This window comes from Oncorhynchus nerka, linkage group LG15 (assembly GCF_034236695.1).
Source record: "Oncorhynchus nerka isolate Pitt River linkage group LG15, Oner_Uvic_2.0, whole genome shotgun sequence".
Classification (NCBI taxonomy): domain Eukaryota; kingdom Metazoa; phylum Chordata; class Actinopteri; order Salmoniformes; family Salmonidae; genus Oncorhynchus; species Oncorhynchus nerka.
In genome coordinates this window covers 76,666,319-76,691,898 of record NC_088410.1, presented here as the reverse complement: position 1 = coordinate 76,691,898, position 25,580 = coordinate 76,666,319, and the positions used below count along the sequence as shown (strand labels likewise).

General features: G+C 46.2%; 1 protein-coding gene across 9 annotated transcripts in view; it reads left to right on the top strand.

Annotated features, from left to right (window-relative positions):
• The window catches only part of LOC115143320 (membrane-associated guanylate kinase, WW and PDZ domain-containing protein 1-like), a 226,486-nt gene that overhangs the window by 49,989 nt on the left and 150,917 nt on the right, over positions 1 to 25,580 (top strand). The gene's annotated exons all lie outside the window — the stretch shown is intronic.

The window sequence follows — 25,580 nt, the reverse complement described above, 5'->3', positions numbered from 1 at the left end:
GACATATTATCAGACAGGGAGAAAAGGGGCCATTACACAGCAGAGGAGCCCAGCAGAGTGATGGACTGGAGGATAGAAAAGCTAAGATCATTATTTTCTTTAAGTGTGTCAAGATGTCTGTTCAAAGCAGTAACATGAGGGGTAGAATTAGTAGCATTTAGGGGTAGCATTTAGTCATGGATATATCCAGCTGCATGTACACAATGGACAGTATGAGGTGTGCGTTTGTGTGTGAAAAAGAAGCGGGTTGGATGGGCAGTCTCTCAATACATCAGGGTCCCTCTGGTGGCCAGGAGACCCACCTCCTGCCACTGCCTCCAGTGCAATGGTTGCTATGATAGCTTTGAGAGTGGGGCAGGATTGATGTTAGCTTTGTTAAAGGTGTCACGCGGCTTAATTGATGGCTGGGGAAAGCCAGCCCCAAGTTTGGCAACGACGCTGTCACCTCAGGCGCACCCGGCCCGGGAATCTATAGAAAAGGATGTCACAGCACAAACATATGAATCAATAGGCTCTCTCCATCTCTCCATCTCTCCAAGCTCTCTCCATCTCTCCAACCTCACTCCATTTAATCTAAGCTCTCTCCGTCTATTCCAAGCTCTCTCCATCTCTCCAAGCTCTCTCCGTCTATTCCAAGCTCTCGCCATCTCTCCAAGCTCTCTCCTTCTATTCCAAGCTCTCTCCGTCTATTCCAAGCTCTCTCCGTCTATTCCAAGCTTCTCCGTCTATTCCAAGCTTCTCCTTCTATTCCAAGCTTCTCCTTCTATTCCAAGCTCTCCGTCTATTCCAAGCTCTCCGTCTTTTCCAAGCTCTCTCCATCTATTTCAAGCTCTCTCCGTCTCTCCAAGCGCTCTCCGTCTCTCCAAGCTCTCTCCGTCTATCCAAGCTCTCCGTCTATTCCAAGCTCTCCGTCTATTCCAAGCTCTGTCTATTCCAAGCTTCTCCGTCTATTCCAAGCTCTCCATATATTCCAAGCTCTCCGTCTATTCCAAGCTCTCCGTCTATTCCAAGCTCTCCGTCTATTCCAAGCTCTCCGTCTATTCCAAGCTCTCCGTCTATTCCAAGCTCTCCGTCTATTCCAAGCTCTCCGTCTATTCCAAGCTTCTCCGTCTATTCCAAGCTTCTCCGTCTATTCCAAGCTTCTCCGTCTATTCCAAGCTCTCCGTCTATTCCAAGCTTCTCCGTCTATTCCAAGCTCTCTCCGTCTATTCCAAGCTCTCTCCGTCTATTCCAAGCTCTCCGTCTATTCCAAGCTCTCCGTCTATTCCAAGCTCTCCGTCTATTCCAAGCTCTCCGTCTATTCCAAGCTCTCTCCGTCTATTCCAAGCTCTCCGTCTATTCCAAGCTCTCCGTCTATTCCAAGCTCTCCGTCTATTCCAAGCTCTCCGTCTATTCCAAGCTCTCCGTCTATTCCAAGCTTCTCCGTCTATTCCAAGCTTCTCCGTCTATTCCAAGCTTCTCCGTCTATTCCAAGCTTCTCCGTCTATTCCAAGCTTCTCCGTCTATTCCGTCTATTCCAAGCTTCTCCGTCTATTCCAAGCTCTCCGTCTTTTCCAAGCTCTCTCCGTCTATTCCAAGCTCTCTCCGTCTATTCCAAGCTCTCTCCGTCTATTCCAAGCTCTCTCCGTCTCTCCAAGCTCTCTCCGTCTCTCCAAGCTCTCCGTCTATTCCAAGCTTCTCCGTCTATTCCAAGCTTCTCCGTCTATTCCAAGCTCTCCGTCTATTCCAAGCTTTCCGTCTTTTCCAAGCTTCTCCGTCTATTCCAAGCTTCTCCGTCTATTCCAAGCTTCTCCGTCTTTTCCAAGCTCTCCGTCTTTTCCAAGCTCTCCGTCTTTTCCAAGCTCTCCGTCTTTTCCAAGCTCTCTCCGTCTATTCCAAGCTCTCTCCGTCTATTCCAAGCTCTCTCCGTCTATTCCAAGCTCTCTCCGTCTATTCCAAGCTCTCTCCGTCTATTCCAAGCTCTCTCCGTCTATTCCAAGCTCTCTCCGTCTATTCCAAGCTCTCTCCGTCTATTCCAAGCTCTCTCCGTCTATTCCAAGCTCTCTGTCTATTCCAAGCTCTCCGTCTATTCCAAGCTCTCCGTCTATTCCAAGCTCTCCGTCTATTCCAAGCTCTCCGTCTATTCCAAGCTTTCCGTCTATTCCAAGCTTTCCGTCTATTCCAAGCTTTCCGTCTATTCCAAGCTTTCCGTCTATTCCAAGCTGTCTCCGTCTATTCCAAGCTGTCTCCGTCTATTCCAAGCTCTCTCCGTCTATTCCAAGCTCTCTCCGTCTATTCCAAGCTCTCTCCGTCTCTCCAAGCTCTCTCCGTCTCTCCAAGCCCTCCATCTATTCCAAGGTGTCTCCATCTCTCTAAGCTCTCTCCGTATATTCCAAGCTCTCTGTCTATTCCAAGCTTCTCCGTCTATTCCAAGCTTCTCCGTCTATTCCAAGCTTCTCCGTCTATTCCAAGCTCTCAGTCTTTTCCAAGCTCTCTCCATCTATTCCAAGCTCTCTCCGTCTCTCTAAGCTCTCTCCATCTATTCCAAGGTGTCTCCATCTATTCCAAGGTGTCTCCATCTCTCTAATCCCTCTCCATCTATTCCAAGGTGTCTCCATCTCTCCAGGCTCTCTCCATCTCTCTAATCCCTCTCCATCTATTCCAAGGTGTCTCCATCTCTCCAGGCTCTCTCCATCTCTCTAAGCTCTCTCCATCTATTCCAAGGTGTCTCCATCTCTCCAGGCTCTCTCCATCTCTCTAATCCCTTTCCATCTATTCCAAGGTGTCTCCATCTCTCCAGGCTCTCTCCATCTCTCTAATCTCTCTCCATCTATTCCAAGCTGTCTCCATCTCTCCAGGCTCTCTCCATCTCTCCAGGCTCTCTCCATCTCTCCAGGCTCTCTCCATCTCTCGCCTGAGGTGCACAGAGGGGTATTTACACTAGAACACGACCACATTGGACTGCTGTTCGACTGAACACACACCCTCTCCTCTCATCTCCCTGGTTGAAATTAGAAGCTGGGTGAGAGTGCAAATGTCATGCTTATTGATCAGAGAGTTGGAGCAATCAGACTACAGGCCAGTCCCCCTTGTTTAATGACTCATTAAAGAGGCTCATTAGAGGCATGTACAGTTGTCTTCAGAGTAGAGACAGAGAGTGCTCAGTACAGTCATCTCATCTGCCCTGGCCTGGCCTGCATGTGTTTAAGGTAATTTACAGATTGCTAATGAACAGCAGAGTGCGTTGCTCTCTATTCGGGCTGGGGTTAACAGTAGGTTATGTTACTGTATGTGCAGTGTTCTATTACTGCTGGTGAGTCTGGAAGTCCCAAGGGAAATCAACATGTGTTTGAGGAAGGGTTGTGGTTGTGAACCAAACTGAAATTGTGCATTTAAACCGGAACAATTTACTCTGCTATTATTTAATAGCATATCTGTTTTTACTCACTGTAGTTTTCTAACTGACCCAATATTATTGAATGATCTGTTTAAGACTTAATTCTTCTTATTCCCAGCTGCTACCAGTCTGTTTGGTAGTCCTGCCCTGTTCTCTCCTGTCCTTTCCTGCAGTGCCCTCCTCCAGTAGGATATTTAGGTTTCCTTGTTTATCTCTGCTGGAAATGGTCAGGAAGCCACTTCCTCCTTCATCTTTTGGGGCCATTAGTGTAATGCCGTGTTTGTTAGGCCTCATCTACTGCTCACATAGCAGTATTAGACATATGATTAGATATATGATTAGATATATGCTGCATTTAGGTAGATGTTCTGTGTGTTTTCCTTTTTTCTACGCAATGATGTGATATCTTTGATATCAGAGATCAGAACTTGATCCAAATGGTGTATTGTTCCTTTTTATTGAGCTTTGTTCATTGGGTAAGATTAAAAACACCTTCAGTCGTCTGGGACGGGAGAAAGTCTTGTTTGAGGGCCAGTAATAACACTGCGTTGGGCAGGTGGATAAAGTCTTGTTTGAGAGCCAGTAATAACACTGCGTTGGGCAGGTGGATAAAGTCTTGTTTGAGAGCCAGTAATAACACTGCGTTGGGCAGGTGGAGAAAGTCTTGTTTGAGAGCCAGTAATAACACTGCGTTGGGCCGGTGGATAATGTCTTGTTTGAGAGCCAGTAATAACACTGCGTTGGGCCGGTGGAGAAAGTCTTGTTTGAGGGCCAGTAATAACACTGCGTTGGGCAGGTGGATAAAGTCTTGTTTGAGAGCCAGTAATAACACTGATTTGGGCCGGTGGAGAAAGTCTTGTTTGAGGGCCAGTAATAACACTGCGTTGGGCCGGTGGAGAATGTCTTGTTTGAGAGCCAGTAATAACACTGATTTGGGCCGGTGGAGAAAGTCTGGTTTGAGAGCCAGTAATAACACTGCGTTGGGCAGGTGGAGAAAGTCTTGTTTGAGAGCCAGTAATAACACTGCGTTGGGCAGGTGGAGAAAGTCTTGTTTGAGAGCCAGTAATAACACTGCGTTGGGCAGGTGGATAAAGTCTTGTTTGAGAGCCAGTAATAACACTGCGTTGGGCCGGTGGAGAATGTCTTGTTTGAGAGCCAGTAATAACACTGCGTTGGGCCGGTGGAGAAAGTCTTGTTTGAGAGCCAGTAATAACACTGCGTTGGGCCGGTGGAGAAAGTCTTGTTTGAGAGCCAGTAATAACACTGAGTTGGGCCGGTGGAGAAAGTCTTGTTTGAGGGCCAGTAATAATACTTGGGCGGTGGAAAAGTCTTGTTTGAGGGCCAGTAATAATACTGCGTTGGGCAGGTGGATAAAGTCTTGTTTGAGAGCCAGTAATAACACTGCGTTGGGCCGGTGGAGAAAGTCTTGTTTGAGAGCCAGTAATAACACTGAGTTGGGCCGGTGGAGAAAGTCTTGTTTGAGAGCCAGTAATAACACTGCGTTGGGCAGGTGGAGAATGTCTTGTTTGAGAGCCAGTAATAACACTGATTTGGGCAGGTGGAGAAAGTCTTGTTTGAGAGCCAGTAATAACACTGCGTTGGGCAGGTGGAGAATGTCTTGTTTGAGAGCCAGTAATAACACTGATTTGGGCAGGTGGAGAAAGTCTTGTTTGAGAGCCAGTAATAACACTGCGTTGGGCCGGTGGAGAAAGTCTTGTTTGAGAGCCAGTAATAACACTGCGTTGGGCCAGTGGAGAATGTCTTGTTTGAGAGCCAGTAATAACACTGCGTTGGGCCGGTGGAGAATGTCTTGTTTGAGAGCCAGTAATAACACTGCGTTGGGCCGGTGGAGAAAGTCTTGTTTGAGAGCCAGTAATAACACTGCGTTGGGCCGGTGGAGAAAGTCTTGTTTGAGAGCCAGTAATAACACTGATTTGGGCCGGTGGAGAAAGTAATACTTTGTTTTAGATTTAATGCCTCACCAGAGGTCAGAAGGGCATGGTGGAAATCACTGGCCAGTCATGTTGTTGTGAGCTTGTGCCAAGTCCCAAGGTTGGTTGAAAGGCAGGCTGGCTGTCCTCACCAATGATTTTGTGTGAATCAACATCATGTGATGTTCATGTTGGTCAATTTTATTTTAATAGTGCTTTTTGTCATTCAGGAGATCCCTAAATGCACAGACAAAAACTCCCAGATAAACTAGGCTATATTGTCTGTAAACATCTTGATGGGTTTTGTCAAATATGTTGACCACAATTTGAACAGTAGTGGTCCAGTAGCATCGCTGTAGTCAATAGGGGGATTGTGAGCTCTATAAGGGCGCCTGAGGCAGGGGAGAATCAGTTCATCAACGTAAAGCAGCACAGGGACAGACCTAGAGAGGGGTAACGGGATTACTGAGCCAGAGGGCAGGGCGGACACAAACAGTGACAAATCAATGCTCTAAAGAAACATTGCAGAACGCTGAATCTTTTATCTCTGCTCAATCAACTATTTAAACTTTGTGCTCTGAGTTAAGAGCTCCCCCTCTATCGATTCCGAATTGTTCTTCTTTGCGCTTAAATCTCTCTCTCTTTGAGGCAGTCAATGTAACTCAGGCCCTACTGTACCTGTGGGCCACAACAATTTGTAAGTCGCTCTGGATAAGAGCGTCTGCTAAATGACTTAAATGTAAATGTAATAGTTTTTGCAGATAGTTACATTTTTTATTACCGTCGATATCAACCCTAACACTTTTCTTGTCTCACTGAATCTTACAATTTTTCTTCTAAGTGCTCCATCAGTGCTGTATATATAGGGTGTATTAGGACAGTGGAGACTCGTGTCTCTGGCTGGTAGGTTGCTTTATGAGGTAGTCAGTGAGGAGTGGAGAGGCAGCTGGGTGTTTTTATAATGCCAGGCAGGGACCTGATTCATCTAGCTCCTATGGGCTGGCAGAAACAGGTTTAATGCTTGCGTCAACAAACTGCTAAAGGCCTCTGCTAGCAATATGCTGAGAGATTTTATATTGCCCCAGCATAAAACCACTTTCCCTAACTCTGGGCAGTGGGGTATGATTAGAAGAAAGAGAGCTATTTGTTATTGTCTACTACTGCATGTTGTTTTCTTTCCGCAGTATTTACAAACAGGCTGGCTCTGAGCAGACCACTGCAGACAGACACTAAGCACGGAAGGCAGACTGCGCTATGCTATGCTAGCAGAGAGAGCCCCAGGCAGAGTGAGACTTTAAAGCTAATACAATAGCCTGTTCCCTTCCGTCCTCGTTCATAATGACATTGGAACACAGACATTTGGTCCCTTGATTAAAGCTACCAATCACAGTGAGGTTATCTGGTGACAGATTCCTCTGGCCTCGCTGTAATGGAGAATGTTATCGCAAACACCGTTATTACTGTCGCCTTAATTGCAAATGATGCCGTTGTTCACACCGCCAGGTTTCCTGGTCTACCCAGAGACACTTTATGATAATAGACTTTGATAGAGAGAGTATTGTGTTGCCATTGAGTCAGACATACTAATTAAAATAACCATTCTACAGTACAATAGAGAGAAAAGGAACTACATTTGCGATGGTGAAGTTAGCCATATCATCATTTATGTTTCCAGATGACCTCTGACCCCAGTGCTGCCCCCAGGCAAGCATAGATCTGTTTGTGAGTAGTGCTGATGGGCCACTGCAGGCTGTGCTGACTGATTAGTGACATTAAGACCTGCATGGCAATGTTCTACTGGCCTGGGACTAGGCCTTATTCTCACTGCACTAAATTAAGATGGGGAAGAGGGGGGAATCATTGGTCATTGTAGTTGTATTTTTTGGAAATCAGAGAACATGCCATTATTGCATTGGCACGCATAGCTACGCTTTGCCTTTTGAACGTAGCCTGCAATTGAGGCCTTATGTCTTGATGTGATGGCATATATCCCCATGCTCTCAGTCTCTGATGAAGAAAACTTAAGCTAGAACACATTTTTATGTGAAATATTTTATTTACGTTTCTGAGAGAGTGGCCTTTTTCAGGGGCACCGTTATGAGGAAATGTGAACTGTGGGGAAGGAGAATGGAGGTGTAGTGTGATTCCACTGTTTATTTAACTGCTGTTCTGTATGGACCACCTTCTGCAAACCTCCTCTGTGACGTTCTAGTGAAACTAGGCTTCGTTTTTATAGCCAGGATATGACAATAAATCCCCTTTGTTTTTGTAGTCTGGAACATTTCAAAGCATCTCTTTTTGTATTTATATGAAACCCTTAAATGTTTCCATTCAGCAGTCTAAGTGATCCACGGTGCCTGTGTCCTGGATCAGTACACACCACATTAACAATAGTTCTTGTGCCAAAGTTTCCATGAAGTTGCCTGCATCTGGTCCGGATAAAAACCTGCTAGTCTTTATTATCAAAATCCAAAAGCCTGAAACATGCAAATGACAGCATCACATATTTCTGTCTTCAGTTGGTTCTGCAGGTCGTCAGTCACTCTGCAGTACAGTTTCAGGGCCTTGAGCACATGAGTCAGGATGGAGACAGTTGTTTCAGAAGAGAAACCTGACTGACTACTTCCAACAGTCCTGCTAGTATTGTGTTCCATCTTAATGTTCAAGGTGTGGCTGTAGTGATGTCATCACCAGTAGCATGTGTACTATACAGATTACTGGAACTGTACAATTACTACAGTACACATGTAAGTACTTAACTACCTCCACTCTATCAGTCCCATAGTTTCGTTTCCTTTAACCAGACCTCTGAGGCCGGTCTGAGACCCACAGTAGTAGTTGAGTATTACTGCAGTGCTGTACTGTGGGCTTAATGGGCTCTATCCTCTGGGTCTCTGGGTTCCGTCTCAGGACTATGGGACGACTGCTACCTGCCTGCTCCATTTGTCACAGGGGTAATGTGCTCCACGGCCCGAGAGGAGTGCCTAGTGCGGTTCTGCCTATCTATCTGGCCAGCTAAACTCCCCTGTACGCCCTCCCTCTCCTCTAACTTCTGCACAATCGCTCACTTTACTGTCGCTCATAATTGGATTGGATATTCTGCTAAATAAAATGAAAAAAAGTGACTGCTTTTCTGCAGAAGTCTGGAGTTCCTCGTGACAAACAGGAGAGGCAATATGCTGATGGTTGACTAACTCGGGAACCATAAATCAGCCAGAATAACCCCAATATTCACGTTGTCCATTGTGACTTGTTGACTAATTTATCAGCTACTGTATGTTATTGTGCTGCAGACTATTAGGCAGTTATGCTGCTGCCGAGCTGTCAGCTGAATAACATAGTCAGACCATTACTGGCACTTAACAGCGGTATACCTCTGTGGCCATGACACCCTCAACACACAATTGGAATCAGGCCTTTTATGCAGAGTGCCATAAACACTCCATAACTGATAAATAGGTGCAATTAGAGAAGTATCTGAAGTATCTGAAGGGATTCCACAGTGGGAGAGACTGGATGGAAATCAACACGATGTGTTTTACATTGTTTTTTTGCAAACACACACACACACACACACACACACACACACAGTATAACAATAGCGCCCTTAGATGTGCTTCTCCCATTCAGTACGTCTGTCTGTAATGATTTGTTTTATCATCACACCAACAGACAGACAGACTGACTGGTTCTTTTGTTTTAGTTGGGACTGTTATTACATTTTCCTGAGCCAAAAAAGACACCCGGATATTTCTTAAACCGTTCTGTTTCTAGGTTCTTCAGGGAACAGCTGTTTTTAATTGAACCCCTTCACGTATGCGCACTCAGCATACTTTAAACGCCCAGCAATACTGTGACTGTATAGTAGAACATGGTTGATCTGAATGTCAGTTTGGTCTCAGCTATCTTGTTTTGCCTTGACTGCTGTGGATTTAGATCTATATGGCTGTGGATGTGTTCTGTGTTGGCAGTGTGTCAGCAGGTGAGGGGTTAAGGTGGTGGGCTTACCAGTGGCTTGTTTGGAGAGCTGTTTCTAGTTCAGTGGTCGTGTGTACAGATTACCATGGGGAGAGGAGGGGTTACACTACATGTAGTTAACTAATTGCTGTAATGTGTGATAGAGTTCAGATATCTCACTCTGTCTTTTTACCTCCTCTCTCGCTCAAACACTTACAGGAAGACACAAAAACACTAACACATGCATTGGTCACTGCCCAGTGAACATTCTCATCTCAGATTGATTCACTCCTTGTCCCTATTTGTTTTGCCTGCCTTGCTGCTACCACCCAGGAGCACTATTTTAGACAGTAGGGTTCCCTATGACGCTCTACCATAAAGCCATGTTTTATTGTCAGAAGCTCTGGGCTTGATCTGGTCAACCTATAAAGACATTACAGGGGCTCTACATTTGTACTTGACTGTGATTACAGGTCAGCTGTCATAAGATGAATGTTCAGACAAATCTCTCTTCAATGATTATGATCTCGATAGAATCACAAATTCCATTCTCCACATCACATTTATTTCCGTATGATCTGACTGGCAGCGTATATATGCGGATGCACACGGACAGGGTAAAACACATGAGAACATGAGGCAGCCCTATTGTTGATCCTCTCTATTGATGCTGAGAACTGTGATTATGGGATTAAAAGTGTTCCCTGCCTTGTTGATGCGTACAAAGTGTTTTAATTTGGCTTGGACAGGGCTAATATCTAATGTTGGATTCATTTAATTTAAAAAGCAGGGCTGCCATCTCAGCACTTAGTGGAAGTTGTGCTGCCATAAAAAGTCAATGAAAGTTTTAGTGTAAAAAAAGAGCAAAGTGATGTAAGCTTAATGGCTTTCTTACACTGCAGCCCAGAGTTCAGGCCAGAATGGTAGAATCCACAAGGGGAAAATGAACAAGAACAATGTTTTTTATTTCCCTAGTATCTTAAGAGGCATTTGGTGCATTCATTTGCAAAGGAGATAAAAAAATGTAAACCAATGTCAAACCCGCAGGGCTACAAACATAATTTGACTGCGGAACACATGAGTGCGCAATAGGACTTTTGTTTCGCATTGAGATGGATGATTTTGACACACATGTGGAGGCACGAGATGGGCTTCAATGTTGTTCATGGTGTGTAGGAGGGTGAAAAATGTGTCTTAATTGTGTTGCCCCCAGAGGCACTGTCACAGGAATAGCTGAAGCACAAATCTGTCTTTGGTGTGTCTGTTTGTCACAGCCTCTAGGTCCTCTTCTGTTTTGAGGTGGGTTTAACACACATAAATGGCTCAGTCATTCTCTTCTTTTACTGCTTGGTTAAACAGCTTTGTCACTAAAGTAAAATAAAAAAAGAACCCAGTACTACGAAGCTGAAGGTACTTGGATTACCCGACCTCAAATCCTCAAGCTTTAAGAATTGGATCTCCATTTGTCTCTACTATTTGTACAAACCAAGGACTTTAATAAATGCTTGTAGTCCCCCGTAAGGGCAGCTCATATCACATTGATTTGAATGTGACCATTCGTCTGTTGTCCTCTCGGGCCTGGAGTACAGAGTACATCATCAGATCAGACAGAGATACTCTTCAGACTGGTCTCTCTCCAGTCCTCTTATCTCCTACAGCTATCAGTCAGGAGTCGAGTCAACGAGATAAACTGACATTTCCTCCACTCCACTCTCCTCCCATCCTATCCCATCCCTTCCCTACCCACTCTCATCTACTCTGCTCCAGCACATTCCTCTTTCCTCCTCTCCTCTCCTTAGTGTGTTGAGATTAGAGGTTGGCACGTGAGGCATACATCTGTAAAGACTTGGGCTGCAGGATGAGAGTCGAGGAGGCAGGGGATGAGAGTCGAGGAGGCAGGGGATGAGAGCCGAGGAGGCAGGGGATGAGAGCCGAGGAGGCAGGGGATGAGAGCCGAGGAGGCAGGGGATGAGAGCAGAGGATACCTATATATATTTACAACTTTTTTTCACATACATTTTACGAATTACCGACCATCAACTCATCTTCAATACCTTCTCTGCTATGGCAGGGGATGAGAGCCGAGGAGGCAGGGGATGAGAGCCGAGGAGGCAGGGGATGAGAGCCGAGGAGGCAGGGGATGAGAGCCGAGGAGGCAGGGGATGAGAGCCGAGGAGGCAGGGGATGAGAGCCGAAGGAGGCAGGGGTAGAGTGAGTGAGGTGGGGTTACATAAACACACTCTGCCCTCCCTCCGGAGCCCTGCCAGGTCCTCTCAGCTAGCAGAGAAAATTGAGATTATGACTACAGACCATGCACACCCACACCTCTCTCTCTCTCTCTCTCACACACACACCACACATACACACACACAGACAAATCTGTGTTTTCATGTCAAGATTTTTTGAAGTGTACATTTTTTTGCCATTTAACAATTTTATTTTCCCTGACCCTAAACCTAACCCTTAACCTTAAAATAGCATTCAAACAAAAAAAAGATATTCAGGACCTTAAAATAAGGTTGGAAAACAAGTGCACACACGCGCGCACACACACACACACACACACTACATCAGCAACTTTTTAAGATTCATCTGTCTGTTGTGCAAGGGACACCCTGTGGTGTGAAAGGTGAGAGAGTGATGTTGATCTACCTGACTGAGAGGGCTACACTAGACTGCTTAGTAGTGAAATTGATACTGTTGTCTAGCCGCTAGACAGGTTAATGTGAGGTCATGTACTTTCATTCACTCTGACATGACTCTCCCTGGACTGACCTGGTGGAACACTGCATCTCAGCTCAGACACCTTCAGTCTGGGGCTAGGACTGAGTCAACCTCTATCTTTCTGTCGCTCTCAATCTCCCTCTCTCTGCTTTTCATTGGCTCCTGTCACTCTCCTTTAGTGTTTTCCTTATGTTAAGCCACATGTCTATTTCTTCCTTCTCTTTGTACAGGGCCCTTGATATGGCCCCATATATCTTCCTCCTCTCCTCATGTCCTCCTCTCCTCTGTGTTACGGGGTATCAGTCTTGCTCTGTCTGATTTGGGAGTAGTGGAGTGCTGTCAGCTGTCCAGGCCCCCTCCAGATTTATGTGACAGGTTAATTTCCCTGTCTCCTCCGAGACTTGCTGTCACCACGGTGATCTCCAGGCGCTCGCTCGTGTCTCTATGATCCATCACCCTCTCAGAGAGCAGAACACACACTATGCACACACACAGCACACACAGTCGGCACGGCAGGGGATCACTTAGGCAAAACTCTAAACGTAATTTGAATAAATCAATTCTGAGGAATTTTATGGATCAGAATATGTTGTGCTGTCATTAAGTAGCAGTAGAAGAGGACTTGAGTCGTGTGTATGTGTGTCGGAGAGCGAGAAAGACAGAGAGAGAGAGTGTGTGTGTGTAGGTCAGTGCAGGTTCTATGGGGGAAAGGGGGGATAGTCAGTTGTCCAACTGAATGTATTCAAGTGAAATGTGTCTTCCACATTTAACCCAACCCCTCTGAATCAGAGATGTGCGGGGGGTTGCCTTAATCGACATCCACGTCTTCCGAAACCGGGGAACAGTGGATTAATTGTCTTCATCATGGGCAGAATGACAGATTTTTACGTTGGCTTGATTTTGTTCGCCTATTATACAGTGGGGCAAAAAAGTATTTAGTCAGCCACCAATTGTGCAAGTTCTCCCACTTAAAAAGATGAGAGGCCTGTAATTTTCATCATAGGTACACTTCAACTATGACAGACAAAATGAGAAATCACATTGTAGGATTTTTTATGAATTTATTTGCAAATTATGGTGGAAAATAAGTATTTGGTCACCTACAAACAAGCAAGATTTCTGGCTCTCACAGACCTGTAACTTCTTCTTTAAGAGGCTCCTCTGTCCTCCACTCGTTACCTGTATTAATGGCACCTGTTTGAACTTGTTATCAGTATAAAATAAACCTGTCCACAACCTCAAACAGTCACACTCCAAACTCTACTATGGCCAAGACCAAAGAGCTGTCAAAGGACACCAGAAACAAAATTGTAGACCTGCATCAGGCTGGGAAGAGCCTCTGTTCTGGACCTGGGGACTGTGAAGAGAATCCTGGGGGCATGTCTTGTATAGGTGTCTGAGATGTGTGTTAACTGATTGAACAAACAGTTTGATACTGTCAATACCTCTTAAAAAGACAGGTAGTGATGCAGTCAATCTCTCCTATACTTTGAGCCAGGAGAGATTTACAGTACATGCATGTTGTTCAAATCTAATTTTAATTGTCACATGCTTTGTAGTGATTTGTTGTAATAGGTGTAGATTAACAGAGAAATGCTTACTTATGGGCCCTTCCCAACAATGCAGGATACAAATAATAATAATGTTTTATATATATATAAAAACTGTCAAATAGCTACCCGGACTATCTGCATTTGCCCATCACATCGACTCTGTACCCTATGTATATAGATATCTATATACATAGGGTACAGAGTCGATGTGATGTGGTACGAGGAAATTGAGATAGATACTGTATGTACATATACGTAGGGGTAAAGTGACTGGGCAACAGAATAGATAATAGACAGTAGCAGTGGGGTATGTGATGAGTGTGTGTGTGACGAATGTGAGTGTGTCTGAAGAGTCCAGTGTGTATGCATAGTCAAAAAGAGTTTGTGCAAAAAGGGTCAATGCAGATAGTCCGGGTAGCTATTTGACAGTTTTATGGCTTGGGGGGATGAAGCTGTTCAGGAGCCTTTTGGTCCCAGACTTAGCGCTCTGGTACCATTTGCCGTGTGGTAGCAGAGAGTACAGTCTTTGACTTGGGTGGCTGGAGTGCCTTCTTCTGACACAGCCTGGTATAGAGGTCCTGGATGGCAGTGAGTTCTACCCTAGTGATGTACAGGGCCATACACGCTACCCTCTGTAGCGCCTTGCTGTTGGATGCCAAGCAGGTGCCATACCAAGTGGAGATGCAGCCAGTCAAGATGCTCGCAATGGTGCAGCTGTAGAACATTTTGAGGAAGCCACATTTTGTCAGCCTCCTGAGGGGGAATAGGCATTGTTGTGCCCTCTTCCATGACTGTATTGGTGTGTTTGGAACATGATAGGTCCTTAGCGATGTGTAGAGCGAGGAACTTGATGCTTTCAACCAACCCCACTACAGCCCATCAGTGTGAATGGAGGTGTGTTCTGCCCTCAGTTTCTTATAGTCCACAATAAGCTAACTTGCCCATGTTGAGGGAGAGGTTGTTGTCCTGGCACCACACTGCCAGGTCTCTGACCTCCTCCCTATAGGTTGTCTCATCGTCATTGGTGATCAGGCCCACCACAATCATGTAATCGGCAGGTAGCCTAGTGGTTAGAGCGTTGGGCCAGTAGCCGAAAGGTTGCTAGATTGAATCCCTGAGCTGACAAGGTAAACATCTGTCATTCTGCCCCCGAACAAGGCAGTTAACCCACTGTTACCCGGTAGGCCGTCGTTGTAATTAAGAATTTGTTCTTAACTGACTTGCCTAGTTAAAGAAAGGTTACACATCTGCAAACTTGATGATGGTGTTGGAGTCGTGTGCGGCCATGCGGTCATGGGTGACTAAGCACGCGCCCCTGAGGGTCACCCGTGATGAGGTTAAGCGTTGCAGATGTATTGTTGCCTTCCCTCACCACCTTGGGTCGGCCTGTCAGGTAGTCCAGGATCCAGTTGCAGAGGGAGGTATTCAGTCCCAGGAACCTTAGCTTAGTGATGAGCTTGGAGGGCACTATGGTGTTGAATGCTGAGCTGTAGTCTATGAACAGCATTCTCACTTAGGTGTTCCTTTTGTCCTGCGGCCTTGTGAATGTGAGGTCTTACTTACATTGTCTACGGAGAGTGTGATCACACAGTCGCCAGGAACAGCTGGTTCTCTCACACATGGTTCACTGTTGCCTCGAAGCTAGCATGGAAGGCTTTTAGCTCGTCTGGTAGGCTCTTATACAGCTCGTTGAGTGTGGACTTAGTGCCTGCAAAGGTGTGGGGGTATAATGACATTGATGAAAACTCTCAGAGTTATAGTATGGTCTACATCTTATCATGAGGTATTCTAACTCAGTCGAGCAGGACCTCGAGACCTCCTTTATATTCGAGATGGCGCACCAGTCTTTGTTGATAAAAAGACACACCTCACGGATCTTACCGGATGCTTCGGTTTTGTCCTGCTGATGCATGGAACACCCAGCTAATGGTATGTTATCCATGTCCTTGTTCAGCCATGACTCCGAAAGCATAGTATATTACAGTTCTTTAAAAATAAATAGTTCACCTTTATTTAACCTGGCAGGCCAGTTGAGAACAAGTTCTCATTTACAACTGCGACCTGTCCAAGATAGCAAAGCAGTGCGACACACACAACGCAGAGTTACACATGGGATAAACAAATGTACAGTCAATAACACAATATAAAAGTATATATACAGTGTGTGCAAAAAAAAGATTAGGGAGATAAGGCAATAAATAGGCCATCGTAGCAAAATAATGACAATTTAGCAATTAAACACTGGAGTCATAGATGTGCAGAAGATGGATGTGCAAGTAGAGATACTGGGGTGCAAAGGAGCAAAATAAATAATATGGGGATGAGGTAGTTTGGTGGGCTATTTACAGATGGGCTATGTACAGGTGCAAAGATCGGTAAGCTTCTTAATGTTTCATTGTGATAAGAGTCTCAAATGGAGCTCATCCAATTTGTTCTCCAGCGATTGCACATTCGGGACAGAGAGTAGGGGCGCTTTATTCTCTCGTCACTGAAGTCTATAGCGACATTTTTTCCTCCAAGTGTCTAGGATTTGGGCCTGGTCAAGGGTGAGCATTATGTCCTGTGCCGAAGTCTTTGTCCACATTGAGCTGAGTAATGGCTTTTTTGGTAATAGGAAACAATGGAGGAAACATTATGTACAAAAGTTAAGCGCAAAAAAACCACACAAAATAGCATAATTGGTCAGGAGCCCGTAAAAAGGCGGCTATGCATCCCAGCACCGTTTTGATGTTAGTCCTCCATGTACTTTTAAGGGCCAGACGTCCTGCTTTGTTCTGGGCCAACTGTAATTTGCTTTTGTCCTTTGCGGCACCTGACCATAGAAATGGGCAGGAGTCAAGGCGTGCTTAAGCAAAGGCCTGTAGGACTTGTTTGGTCGATTTGTGAAGAAAGCAGAGCAGCGCTTTACCATGGACAGACTTCTCATCTTAGCAACAGTTGAATCGATATGTTTTGACCTTGTGGCGCAGTGGTCTAAAGCACTGCTTCTCACTGCTAGAGGCGTAACGACAGACCCTAGTTTGATTCCAGGCTGTATCACAATCGGCCATGATTGGGATTCCCATAGGACGGCGCACAATTGACCCAGCGTCGTCTGAGTTAGGGTTTGGCCGGGGTAGCCCGTCATTGTAAATAAGATTTTGTTGTGATTATTTACAAGGTGAGAAATTATTATGTTTTAGTCAAATTTTATATATGTTTGGGCTTCTTGTGATCAATTTGCAGTCTACAAATTATTTGTAATTATGTCCTGGCTCCCATCCACTCAAGAAAAAATTCAGCCCGAGCCTCTAGTTGATGATCCCTGATCTAGGGTTACACCAAGTGTTTTAAGTTCCTCAACTTACTAAATTTGCACATTATTCATTATTAGATTTAGATAAGGTTTAGAGCTTAGAAAATGATTTGTTCCAAATACAATGCTTTTAGTTTTGATACACTATACACTTCTGGTGAAAAGTTTTAGAATGCCTACTAATTCAAGGATTTTTCTTTATTTTTACTATTTTCTACATTGTGAAATCATCAACACTATGAAATAACACATGTAATCATGTAGTAACCAAAAAAGTGTTACACAAATCTAAATTTAGTCACCCTTTGCCTTGATGACAGCTTGATGACAGCTTTGCACACTCTCAAGCAGGTGTGCCTTGTTAAAACTGAATTTATGGAATTTCTTTCCTTTCCTTCTTAATGCATTTGAGCCAATCAGTTGTGCTATGACAAGGCAGGGGTGTATACAGAAGATAGCCCTGTTTGGTAAAATACCAAGTCCATATTATGGCAAGAACAGCTCAAATAAGCAAAGAGAAATGTCAGTCCATCATTACTTTAAGATATGACGGTCAGTCAATACGAAACATTTCAAGAACTTTGAATGTTTCTTCAAGTGCAGTCACAAAAACCATCAAGCTTTATGATGAAACTGGTTCTCATGAGGACCGCCACAGGAATGGAAGACCCAGAATTACCTCTGCTGCAGAGGATAAAGACATTAGATTTACCAGCCTCAGAAATTGTAGGCCAAAATAAATGCTTCACAGAGTTCAAGTAACAGACACGTCTCAACATCTACAGTTCAGAAGAGACTGTGTGCAAAGAAACCACTACTAAAGGACACCAATAATAAGAAAAGACTTGCTTGGGATGAGAAACACGAGCAATGGCCATTAGACCGGTGGAAATTTGTCCTTTGGTCTGAAAAGTCCAAATTTGAGATTTTTGGTTCCAACCACCGTTTCTTTGTGAGACACGGTGTGCGTCAACAGATCATCTCCGCATGTGTATTTCCCACCGTGAAGGTGTTGTGGTGTGGGGGTGCTTTGCTGGTGACACTGTCAGTGATTTATTTAGAATTCAAGACACACTTAACCAGCATGGCTACCACAGCATTCTGCAGTGTTAGTCCCACTAAGCCCAAACCAGATCGGATGTGGTATCATTTGTTTTTCCATCAGGAAAATGACTCAACACCGCCAAGCTGTGCAAGGGCTATTGAACCAAGAAGGAGAGTCATGGAGTGCTGGCATCTACATTGTAGAAAATAGTAAAAATAAAGAAAACCCATTAATGAGTAGGTGTTCTAAAACTTTTGACTGGTAGTATATATACAAAGGTATGTGGACACAACTTCAAATTAGTGGATTTGGCTATTTCAGCCAGACCCGTTGGTGACCGGTGTATGAAATCGAGCACACAGGCATGTAATTGCCATAGACAAAAGTTGGCAGTAGAATGGCCTTACTGAAGCGCTCGGTGACTTTCAACGTGGCACTATCATAGGATGCCACCTTTAAAACAAGTCAGTTAGTCTAATTTCTGCCCTACTAGAGCTGCCCCGGTCAACTGTAAGTGTTGTTATTGTGAAGTGGGACAGTCTAGGAACAAAAATGGCTCAGCCGTGAAGTGCTAGGCCACACAAGCTCACAGAATGGGACCGCCAAGTATTGGAATGGGTAGCGCGTATAAATCATCTGTCCTCAGTTGCAACACTCACTACCGAATTCCAAACTGCGTCGGGAAGCAACATCAGCATAATAAATGTTCGTTGGAAGCTTCATAAAATGGGTTTCCATGGCTGAGCAGTCGCACACATGCGCAATGCCAAGTGCCGGCTGGAGAGTTGTAAATCTCACTGCCATTGGACTCTGGAGCAGTGGAAACGCATTCTCTGGTGTGATAAATCATGGGTTTGGCAGATGCCAGGAGAATGCCACCTGCCCAAATGCATAGTGCCAACTGTAAAGTTTGGTGGAGGAGGAATAATGGTCTGGGGTTGTTGTTCATGGTTCGGGCTAGGCCCCTTAGTTCCAGTGAAGGGAAATCTTAACTCCACAGCATACAATTACGTTCTAGACGATTCTGTGCTTCCAACATTGCGGCAACAGTTTGGGGAAGGTCCTTTCCTGTTTCAGCATGACAATGCTCCCATTACAGAAATGGTTTGTCGATTGGTGTGGAAGAACTTGACTGGCCTGCACAAAGTCCTGACCTCAACCCTATCGAGATCCTTTGGGATGAATTGGAACGCAGACTGCGAGCCAGGCCTAATCACCCCACATAAGTGCCCAACATCTCTAATGGTCTTGTGGCTGAATGGAAGCAAGTACCCTCAGCAATGTTCCAACATCAAGTGGAAAGCCTTCCTAGAAGAGTGGATGCTGTTATAGTAGCAAAGGGGGGACCAACTCCATATTAATGCCCATGATTTTGGTATGAGATGTTTTATAAGCTGTCCACATACTTTTGATCGTGTGCTATATATTTCGGACTAGTATATTACTAGCCACCCATTCACAAACTGACTGTAACTCTTTGTTAAGAGTGATTTGACTTGCTGTGGTAGCTGGTGTGTTTAATGTTGAGTCATAGACACACAGTCTTCAAGGCTAGGTCATTAGTAAAAATAGAAAACAGTAATGGGCCAAGACGGCTGCCTTGAGGTACGCACCTGGTTTACATTAGAGAGGCTTCCATTAGATAGGTAGGTCTCAGTCCACGATATGGCAGAGGGTGTAAAGCCATAACACATTTGTTTTTGCATTTCTCATCCCCACCTGTTATGGCATGATAATAAGACATTTCCATCATACCTCAAGTGGAAAATAAATGGAAGGAAGTATGTAAATCCCTGTAGAATATTATTTTAACAGAGGAAGAGTCTACTTCTGTCTGTCTGCATACCAGACCACTGACTGGGAGGAATGGGGAGAATGGAGGGATGACCGGAGGATGAGAGGAGTAATAGGAGAGAGAGAGAGGCAGTAGCTCCTTGAGCCGAAAGCCAGCTGTGACGACGTCATGAAGATGATGACATCTTTTCCAGTGAAGAAGACCTCATCCGTTTAACGGCCCTATCCCCCAGAGCAGCGCTTCACATGTCACACTGATGTTTACGTGTCGGATCAAGGTGTTTTCCCTTCCCATGACGGGGATCACCTAATCCACGTAAAGCAGACAACCGCACTCGGCACACACTAATGGAGGAACTTACAGAAAATGACAGAATGCTAAGTTGTGTACAGTGGCCTCTAAAAGCAAAGAGTTGGAGAGATGCAATTTTAATGAACCCCTGCTTTTAGCCCTGGTTAATGGACTGGCTGTGGGACTGGAGCAGTGGGGCTGTAGTAGTGGTTAATGAACCCTGCTTTTAGACCTGGTTAATGGACTGGAGCAATGGGGCTGTAGCAGTGGTTAATGAACCCTGCTTTTAGCCCTGGTTAATGGACTGGCTGTGGGACTGTAGCAATGGGACTGTAGTAGTGGTTAATGAACACTGCTTTTAGCCCTGGTTAATGGACTGGCTGTGGGACTGGAGCAGTGGGACTGTAGTAGTGGTTAATGAACCCTGCTTTTAGCCCTGGTTAATGGACTGGCTGTGGGACTGGAGCAGTGGGACTGTAGTAGTGGTTAATGAACCCCTGCTTTTAGCCCTGGTTAATGGACTGGCTGTGGGAGTGGAGCAGTGGGGCTGTAGTAGTGGTTAATGAACCCCTGCTTTTAGCCCTGGTTAATGGACTGGTTCTGGGACTGGAGCAGTGGGACTGTAGTAGTGGTTAATGAACCCCTGCTTTTAGCCCTGGTTAATGGACTGGCTGTGGGACTGGAGCAGTGGGGCTGTAGTAGTGGTTAATGAACCCCTGCTTTTAGCCCTGGTTAATGGACTGGCTGTGGGACTGTAGCAGTGGTTAATGAACCCTGCTTTTAGCCCTGGTTAATGGACTGGTTCTGGGACTGGAGCAGTGGGGCTGTAGTAGTGGTTAATGAACCCCTGCTTTTAGCCCTGGTTAATGGACTTGCTGTGGGACTGGAGCAGTGGGGCTGTAGTAGTGGTTAATGAACCCCTGCTTTTAGCCCTGGTTAATGGACTGGCTGTGGGACTGGAGCAGTGGGACTGTAGTAGTGGTTAATGAACCCCTGCTTTTAGCCCTGGTTAATGGACTGGCTGTGGGACTGGAGCAATGGGACTGTAGTAGTGGTTAATGAACCCCTGCTTTTAGCCCTGGTTAATGGACTGGCTGTGGGACTGGAGCAGTGAGACTGTAGCAGTGGGACTGTAGTAGTGGTTAATGAACCCTGCTTTTAGCCCTGGTTAATGGACTGGCTGTGGGACTGTAGCAGTGGTTAATGAACCCCTGCTTTTAGCCCTGGTTAATGGACTGGCTGTGGGACTGGAGCAGTGGGGCTGTAGTAGTGGTTAATGAACCCCTGCTTTTAGCCCTGGTTAATGGACTGGCTGTGGGACTGGAGCAGTGGGACTGTAGCAGTGGTTAATGAACCCTGCTTTTAGCCCTGGTTAATGGACTGGTTCTGGGACTGGAGCAGTGAGACTGTAGCAGTGGTTAATGAACCCTGCTTTTAGCCCTGGTTAATGGACTGGCTGTGGGACTGGAGCAGTGGGACTGTAGCAGTGGTTAATGAACCCTGCTTTTAGCCCTGGTTAATGGACTGGTTCTGGGACTGGAGCAGTGAGACTGTAGCAGTGGTTAATGAACCCTGCTTTTAGCCCTGGTTAATGGACTGGTTCTGGGACTGGAGCAGTGGTTAATGAACCCCTGCTTTTAGCCCTGGTTAATGGACTGGTTCTGGGACTGGAGCAGTGGGGCTGTAGTAGTGGTTAATGAACCCCTGCTTTTAGCCCTGGTTAATGGACTGGCTGTGGGACTGGAGCAGTGGGGCTGTAGTAGTGGTTAATGAACCCCTGCTTTTAGCCCTGGTTAATGGACTGGCTGTGGGACTGGAGCAGTGGGATTGTAGTAGTGGTTAATGAACCCCTGCTTTTAGCCCTGGTTAATGGACTGGTTCTGGGACTGGAGCAGTGGGACTGTAGTAGTGGTTAATGAACCCCTGCTTTTAGCCCTGGTTAATGGACTGGCTGTGGGACTGGAGCAATGGGACTGTAGTAGTGGTTAATGAACCCTGCTTTCAGCCCTGGTTAATGGACTGGCTGTGGGACTGTAGTAGTGGTTAATGAACCCCTGCTTTTAGCCCTGGTTAATGGACTGGAGCAATGGGACTGTAGTAGTGGTTAATGAACCCTGCTTTTAGCCCTGGTTAATGGACTGGCTGTGGGACTGTAGTAGTGGTTAATGAACCCCTGCTTTTAGCCCTGGTTAATGGACTGGCTGTGGGACTGGAGCAGTGAGACTGTAGCAGTGGGACTGTAGCAGTGGTTAATGAACCCTGCTTTTAGCCCTGGTTAATGGACTGGTTCTGGGACTGGAGCAGTGGGACTGTAGCAGTGGTTAATGAACCCTGCTTTTAGCCCTGGTTAATGGACTGGCTGTGGGACTGTAGCAGTGGTTAATGAACCCCTGCTTTTAGCCCTGGTTAATGGACTGGCTGTGGGACTGTAGTAGTGGTTAATGAACCCCTGCTTTTAGCCCTGGTTAATGGACTGGCTGTGGGACTGGAGCAGTGAGACTGTAGCAGTGGGGCTGTAGCAGTGGAGCTGTAGTAGTGGTTAATGAACCCCTGCTTTTAGCCCTGGTTAATGGACTGGCTGTGGGACTGGAGCAGTGGGACTGTAGTAGTGGTTAATGAACCCCTGCTTTTAGCCCTGGTTAATGGACTGGCTGTGGGACTGGAGCAATGGGACTGTAGTAGTGGTTAATGAACCCCTGCTTTTAGCCCTGGTTAATGGACTGGCTGTGGGACTGGAGCAGTGAGACTGTAGCAGTGGGACTGTAGTAGTGGTTAATGAACCCTGCTTTTAGCCCTGGTTAATGGACTGGCTGTGGGACTGTAGCAGTGGTTAATGAACCCCTGCTTTTAGCCCTGGTTAATGGACTGGCTGTGGGACTGGAGCAGTGGGGCTGTAGTAGTGGTTAATGAACCCCTGCTTTTAGCCCTGGTTAATGGACTGGCTGTGGGACTGGAGCAGTGGGACTGTAGCAGTGGTTAATGAACCCTGCTTTTAGCCCTGGTTAATGGACTGGTTCTGGGACTGGAGCAGTGAGACTGTAGCAGTGGTTAATGAACCCTGCTTTTAGCCCTGGTTAATGGACTGGCTGTGGGACTGGAGCAGTGGGACTGTAGCAGTGGTTAATGAACCCTGCTTTTAGCCCTGGTTAATGGACTGGTTCTGGGACTGGAGCAGTGAGACTGTAGCAGTGGTTAATGAACCCTGCTTTTAGCCCTGGTTAATGGACTGGTTCTGGGACTGGAGCAGTGGTTAATGAACCCCTGCTTTTAGCCCTGGTTAATGGACTGGTTCTGGGACTGGAGCAGTGGGGCTGTAGTAGTGGTTAATGAACCCCTGCTTTTAGCCCTGGTTAATGGACTGGCTGTGGGACTGGAGCAGTGGGGCTGTAGTAGTGGTTAATGAACTCCTGCTTTTAGCCCTGGTTAATGGACTGGCTGTGGGACTGGAGCAGTGGGATTGTAGTAGTGGTTAATGAACCCCTGCTTTTAGCCCTGGTTAATGGACTGGTTCTGGGACTGGAGCAGTGGGACTGTAGTAGTGGTTAATGAACCCCTGCTTTTAGCCCTGGTTAATTGACTGGCTGTGGGACTGGAGCAATGGGACTGTAGTAGTGGTTAATGAACCCTGCTTTTAGCCCTGGTTAATGGACTGGCTGTGGGAATGTAGTAGTGGTTAATGAACCCCTGCTTTTAGCCCTGGTTAATGGACTGGCTGTGGGACTGGAGCAATGGGACTGTAGTAGTGGTTAATGAACCCTGCTTTTAGCCCTGGTTAATGGACTGGCTGTGGGACTGTAGTAGTGGTTAATGAACCCCTGCTTTTAGCCCTGGTTAATGGACTGGCTGTGGGACTGGAGCAGTGAGACTGTAGCAGTGGGACTGTAGCAGTGGTTAATGAACCCTGCTTTTAGCCCTGGTTAATGGACTGGTTCTGGGACTGGAGCAGTGGGACTGTAGCAGTGGTTAATGAACCCTGCTTTTAGCCCTGGTTAATGGACTGGCTGTGGGACTGTAGCAGTGGTTAATGAACCCCTGCTTTTAGCCCTGGTTAATGGACTGGCTGTGGGACTGTAGTAGTGGTTAATGAACCCCTGCTTTTAGCCCTGGTTAATGGACTGGCTGTGGGACTGGAGCAGTGAGACTGTAGCAGTGGGGCTGTAGCAGTGGGGCTGTAGTAGTGGTTAATGAACCCCTGCTTTTAGCCCTGGTTAATGGACTGGCTGTGGGACTGGAGCAGTGAGACTGTAGTAGTGGTTAATGAACCCCTGCTTTTAGCCCTGGTTAATGGACTGGTTCTGGGACTGGTGCAGTGGGACTGTAGTAGTGGTTAATGAACCCTGCTTTTAGCCCTGGTTAATGGACTGGCTGTGGGACTGGAGCAGTGGGACTGTAGCAGTGGTTAATGAACCCTGCTTTTAGCCCTGGTTAATGGACTGGCTGTGGGACTGGAGCAGTGGGGCTGTAGTAGTGGTTAATGAACCCCTGCTTTTAGCCCTGGTTAATGGACTGGTTCTGGGACTGGAGCAGTGGGACTGTAGTAGTGGTTAATGAACCCCTGCTTTTAGCCCTGGTTAATGGACTGGCTGTGGGACTGTAGCAGTGGGACTGTAGCAGTGGTTAATGAACCTTGCTTTTAGCCCTGGTTAATGGACTGGTTCTGGGACAGGAGCAGTGGGACTGTAGTAGTGGTTAATGAACCCCTGCTTTTAGCCCTGGTTAATGGACTGGTTCTGGGACTGGAGCAGTGGTTAATGAACCCCTGCTTTTAGCCCTGGTTAATGGACTGGCTGTGGGACTGTAGTAGTGGTTAATGAACCCCTGCTTTTAGCCCTGGTTAATGGACTGGCTGTGGGACTGGAGCAGTGGTTAATGAACCCTGCTTTTAGCCCTGGTTAATGGACTGGCTGTGGGACTGGAGCAGTGGGACTGTAGCAGTGGTTAATGAACCCTGCTTTTAGCCCTGGTTAATGGACTGGCTGTGGGACTGGAGCAGTGGGACTGTAGTAGTGGTTAATGAACCCCTGCTTTTAGCCCTGGTTAATGGACTGGCTGTGGGACTGGAGCAGTGAGACTGTAGTAGTGGTTAATGAACCCTGCTTTTAGCCCTGGTTAATGGACTGGTTCTGGGACTGTAGCAGTGGTTAATGAACCCTGCTTTTAGCCCTGGTTAATGGACTGGTTCTGGGACTGGAGCAGTGGTTAATGAACCCCTGCTTTTTTAGCCCTGGTTAATGGACTGGTTCTGGGACTGGAGCAGTGGGACTGTAGTAGTGGTTAATGAACCCCTGCTTTTAGCCCTGGTTAATGGACTGGCTGTGGGACTGTAGCAGTGGGACTGTAGCAGTGGTTAATGAACCCTGCTTTTAGCCCTGGTTAATGGACTGGTTCTGGGACTGGAGCAGTGGGACTGTAGTAGTGGTTAATGAACCCCTGCTTTTAGCCCTGGTTAATGGACTGGTTCTGGGACTGGAGCAGTGGTTAATGAACCCCTGCTTTTAGCCCTGGTTAATGGACTGGCTGTGGGACTGTAGTAGTGGTTAATGAACCCCTGCTTTTAGCCCTGGTTAATGGACTGGCTGTGGGACTGGAGCAGTGGTTAATGAACCCTGCTTT